Below are 6,002 nucleotides of genomic sequence, written 5' to 3'. Positions count from 1 at the left end.
CCTGGCTGGTCCAGGTTCCGGGAGCAAGTGCCAGAAGCAGACCTGCAAGTGTGACCTGAAGTTGGCTTCGTGCGTGCAGCAGCACCTGGACACATACAATGGTTGGGAGCTCATTTTCAGCAGGAAGCCATGCTGGAAGATGACACTTCCCTGTGCAACACTGGGGGACTGAGTTAAAGACTCTCAGCCCCCTGAGGATACCACCTAGCACGCCAGTCCTAATGCAATGCCCAGCCCCTTACCCAGCCAAGCCCAGCCCAGGGAGACCTCAGGGACAGTGAGGTCACCGGTGAGCCCAGCTCTCATCCAGACTGCCCACTGCAGATGTCAAAATCCCACAATCACTGTATTGTCTGCCCAACTCATTGGTTCTCTCTGTTTCCACACTGGTATGTGAGCTTCCTGAGGATAGAAGCTGCATCTCAGTCATTTACTTATTTATTCAGTCACTCATTCATTCAACAAACATTTTCCAAGCACCTGCTACAGTCCAAGCATGCTGGCATGTTGATACAGGCACTGGGAAGCCTGTATCAACCGGGATTTGATATAAGCAACAGAACTACTAGGAGATACCTACATATAAAATAAGAGATGTATTATAGGGATTTAGCTTGCTGTGATTATGGGAACCAGTAAAACAGTGTGGGTGGGGCTGTTTCTGTTTGTGCTGGTGCTGTGACCTGCAGTCCCATGTCCCAAGTGGCAAGGCAGAGTGAACTACAGGGATGAGTAGAGCCCTATGAGGACAGACAACAACACCCTTCAGCCTCTTGCTACCCCCAAGTCTTCCATGTTGATGATGCAGTGTCTTCCAAGGGAAGCCAGCGCCCTTCATCATGGAACCAAGTATGCTTCTGGCTCCGAAGTAAGAGGAGCTGAAGATCCTCTGCCAGGACCTGGAGTTGCTTCAGCTCCCAATGCTTCCCCGCACCAACACCATGAGCCAGCACATCAGGGCCAGCATACATTGGCCACAACAGCATTTCATGCCCTGCTCCGACTATGAGATTGTAAAAATTAAATTACTCCATACCAGTTTCCAAATCTTATGCAAGACATCTCTTGAGACCCATGCTAACCTGGAACTCTGCAGGAAAGGGAATTCTAGGAAATGAAACTTTGGCTTAGTTAAGTGAAATAATACAAACCCCCAAAAGTCCACCCTTCGCTGACTTGGCACCCATATGCACCTCTCCCAAATAAAGGCAATAGCAAGATCATCTTCCTGCCTAACATAATGCCATTTTCCCTGTATACAGTTTAACAAGCTATCCTCTACCCAAAGTGGATAGAGGATACAAAGTTCTTTTATCCATCTCAATTTCTCATTTCTATTCTAGTTGAGTGACAATCCCCTTTTGATATCCTCTGACTTGAATATTGAGATACAAGGTTAACAACACTAATACACCTTATGTAAACAGCAGCACCCGAGATGGGGCTGCAATGCTACAGCCATCCTCTGTCAGGGAATGGTAGCATATGTGGAGAGCCATCTGTAAAACAGGCCCGGGTCTTTTTCTTTCTCCTGCAACTGGTCACAGGGAACTCACCATGAATTCATAGGTATAGGTGAAGGAGGAGGCTTGTGGCAGGCACTAGGGCCATGGGCATGCTCACACAACTTACTTGCGCCTTCAGAAGCTATTAAAGCCCAATTTCACACAGACCATTTCCATTTGATTATGCAATTGCTGCTATCCATGCTGAACTTTGTTTTGATGGGCCTGTTAACACCCAGTTCATGATAGGCAACTCAGGTCTCATAATAACTTGGTAACCTGAGGTCAAGCATTCAGTGTCTACCAAGACCTGCTGGCAAGCCAGATATTGTTTCTTAAAAGGAGAGTAGTCCTCTGCAGTTGATGGCATGGCTTTGCTCCAAAACCCTTAAGGTCTGCCCTATGCTTTACCCACAGATGCCCCTCTGAGCTTCCATGTAGCATCTCTATGTGCATATACACGTCAAGCACCATTGGATCTGCTGGGTCATACACCCAAGTGGCAGAGCCACTTGGGTGGCAGCCTGGACCTTTTTGTTCTGGGCCCCACTCAAAACAAGCAACCGTTCAGGTCGATTGGTAAGTGGGTTGAAGTGGTACTTCATTGGTACCACTGGTAAATGGTACTTCAGTGGTACTTTGACCTGAAACATGAGCTACTCTCTAAAATCTGAAGTGCCCACAAGGCACTGTGCTTCCTTCTCAATAGATGGGAGGGCCAGATGCTGTGACTTGTCCTACCTTTTGAAAGGGATATCTCAACATGCCCCAGACTAAAGAACCCCTGGAAAATGCCACTGCAGTAGCAGGCCCCTGAATTCTTGTGGGATTTTCCCCCCAAGGCAAATACATATCATACATGTCATCACCAATGCTGACGTCCTGTGGGATGCAAAGATAATCAAGGTCCCTCTGGACTAGATGATGGCATACAGCTGGAGAGTCGATGTCGTCCTGCAGTTGGGAAGTGTAAGTGTATTGCTGTCCCTGCAAGCTGAGAGCAAATGCTTCTGACAGTTTTACTAATAGGTATAAGGAAAAAGTCATTCTGCAGTGGAATAATTACAAAACAGGTGCCAGGGGATGTGTCGATTGGCTCCAGCAACAAAACTACAGCAGCTGCGATTGGAGGCATTGCTTGATTAAGTTTGCAGTACTCCACTGTCTTTCTCTAACAGGCATCTGTCTTCCATACAGGCAGGCAAGGAAGCATTCATGTCCTGTATGCAGATTTTATTTTGTAGAGGCAGGGCCTCACTATGTTGCCCAGGCTAGTCTCAAACTCCTGGCCTCAATGAATCCTCCCACTACAGCCTCCCAAAGCACGAGGATTATAAACGTAATCCATCATGCCTGGCCCTGTCTCTGGATCGTGAGTGAGATTTGAAAGCCTTGAGACCATCACTTTCTTTTTCCAAGTTCTCCAACCCATAATAATAGTTTTGTTTCCACTAACGTGCTCTGTGCCATCAACTACTTGGTCACCCTTGAACAGGTGTGTACAGAGGTGATCATTTAAGTAGCTGTTTTATCTCTTCAGGCTGTGGTCAATCAATGTTCCCCTTACCACTAAAAACCAGTCATTTATGCCTTTAAATCTAATCAAATAAGAAAACCAATTCCAGATGACCCAGAAGCAATTCAAAGAGCCCACCCTTCAGGCTGTTCCTCAGAAACCTCTCCTAGTACCAAATTCTGAAGAGGTTAAGGAGTTCAGGCAGAAAGGCAGAAGTACTCTCATACAACAATACTTTTTTGGTAGAGATTTGACCTGGTACAGTTGGGATTGCTGGCTTAGTCCTTCATAGGAGGCTGTTTCTCCTGTGCCTGGTGCTACAGCCTGAAGTTAGTAGGACAGACAGTCTGAAATGGAAGTTTGGTGTGAAGGGGCGGGGGGAGAGCAAGGACAAATTGGAACCTGGGAGGATGCATGGAACCCAAAAGAACAAACAGGAACCAGATGGGTCTCAATACCTTCCACCCTAGCTTCACTGCCTATGCACCCTGCAGGGGAAGCTGGCTCCCTTACTTACAGAGCTAAACACATATCTGGCCCAAGAGTCGGAGAAGTTAAACAAAGAAATCCAGCAGGCTCACCCCAGCAAGGCGAGCCAGCAGATTCGTGATCCATGGGCCTGAGCCACAAACACACCATGCCCTGCTCCCAAGTGTAAAGAGAATATGACTGCACTTCCCATCTGCCTTCCAAATCTCAACAAAACATCTCTTTGGGCCCTACACTACAGCAACTAACCAGAACCTAACCCAGAACTCTACAGGGAAAGGAATTCTGGGAAACATAGCTTAGCTAAAGTTACACAATCCAAACTTGCCACACCCACCCTGAACAAAATGTATTTTCCCCAGTGCCTGTTGCAAGACCTGGCCCCAGCTCCAAGTTTCCCCTGTGTGATGTTCTACTAAGAACACGGTTGTGGGCTGAGGTGGGAGGATCGCTTGAGGCCAGGAGTTCAAGACCTGCTGGGGCAACATAGCAAAAGCCTCAGCTCTACAAAAAAATAAAATTAGCAAGGTGTAGTGGTGCATGCCTGTAGTCCTAGCAACTCTGGAGGCCGAGGTGGGAGGATCACTTGAGCCCAGGGGTTTGAGGCTGTAGTGAGTTATGATCACACCACTGTACTCCAGCTTAGGTGACAAAGTGAGACCCTGTCCCTGAAAAAAAAGAGAGACCACAGAACATGGCTTCGGGATCAGACAGACTGCTTCCTTCCCACCTCTCTTCCTTATTACCTGTGTGGTCTCAAGCAAAACACTTCACTTCCCCAGTTGTCAGGTCCCACCCCTCACATGGGAATGAAAACAGCAGCCTCACTGGGTAGTTAATAATGTCTACATGGTGTCCCGCACAAAGAAGAAACTCCAGCCAGGCTCACTGGCTCAAACCTGTAATCCCAGCACTTTGAGAGGCCGAGGCAGGCAGATCACCTGAAGTCAGGAGTTCGAGACCAGCCTGGTCAACATGGTGAAACCCTGTCTCCATTAAAACCACAAAATTAGCTGGGCATGGTGTTGCATACCTATAATCCTAGCTACTCGGGAGGCTGAGGCAGGAGAATAGCTTGAACCCAGGAGGCAGAGGTTGCAGTGAGGCAAGACCATGCCATTGCACTGTAGCTTGGGTGACAAGAGCAAAACTCCATCTGAAGAAGAAGAAGAAGGAAAAGGAGAAGGAGAAGCAGGAGGAAGAAGAAGAGGAAGAAGGAGGAGGAGGAGGGAGGAGGAGGAGGAGGAGGAAGAAGAAAAAAAAAAAAAAAAAAAAAAAAAAAAAAAAAAAAAAAAAAAAAAAACACCCTACCTCATCAGCCCACCTTAGCTCTGTCCTCCTCCCTTCCCCATCCTCATCAGTGGGCTTTACTTGAGGCCTTTTCAGTTTGGTAACAACTACAAGGGAGCTCCCTGCTGCCCAACCCCTCTGTACATATGCTTATAGAGATCATTGTACTTATGTTTGGAGGCTCACATTTGTGCCTGAAGCCCAATTCAGATGACAGTAAAGGATCTGTATGTACAGGGCAGTCTGTCCATTAAGGATGTATAAAGATCTAGCTAGGGAGGCATTGCAATCTGGTCTGTATGTTTCACTAGCTCTCTTAAAATTGGATGACCTCCCTGATGGTTCTCCTGCCAGCCAATGAATCAGCAAATGCAACAGTTGAGGAGAACACCTTTCCCCAAGTTTCGAGGCTCCCTTTGCTCTCATAATTTCCCCAGAGCTGTTCACAGCAGCCAAGGTGGAAGACAGCAATGGGAGCTCCTCCACTGAGGATGAAGCCCAGAGCCCCAGACTGACTGGCCACCCGGGGACAGCCTCCAGAATCCAGAGATGGTTGCAGCAGGGAAGACATGGAGCTGGCCCTCAGCTGGAATCCAGGGGCTCCCCTGATGAACCCCTAATATGGGTGAGTCCCTGAAATGCTCCTTTTGTGGGCTGCGGTTGAAGGCAATGTGGGATAGTGGCCAGAGCCCAGGGTTTAAAGCTAGGATCTGAGATCGAATCCTATTTCTGCTGTTGATGTGCTGTGTGACTTTTGGACAGTCTCCTAAACTTTCTGGGCCTCAATTTCTTGGTAGATAAATGAAGGTTCTCCATGGTTCCTTCCAGCTCAATACCACACCAGCCTGTAGTGTTGCCTTCACAATCTCATAGCATCCTGCTCCTGTGTGGATGCTGGGACTCTGAGCTGGGATGTGCCAATGAGAAGGGCCTGCCCACACCCCCTCCTACAGAACTTACCAGCAAAACACTGCCCTGCCTCCCACCTGACCCTCATGGGAGAACAGAGAAATCTGGACTGGGTTTCTCTTCTCTGTCATCCAGAATATCATGATTGAAGGAAAATGGGATTAGAGTGAAGCCTTCAATTTCCCCCACATACCCATTCAAAATTGGATCTGAGAAATGGCTTTGATTTTAAATATTTCATGAGCAAATTCAGCATTTAAGTCCCTCCCCGTGTGGCATTGTCAAATATAGAC

This window comes from Hylobates moloch, unplaced genomic scaffold, assembly GCF_009828535.3.
Source record: "Hylobates moloch isolate HMO894 unplaced genomic scaffold, HMol_V3 SCAFFOLD_9, whole genome shotgun sequence".
In the NCBI taxonomy this organism is placed as follows: domain Eukaryota; kingdom Metazoa; phylum Chordata; class Mammalia; order Primates; family Hylobatidae; genus Hylobates; species Hylobates moloch.
The sequence above is the reverse complement of the archived record's forward strand: the minus strand, read 5'-3'. Positions refer to the sequence as shown.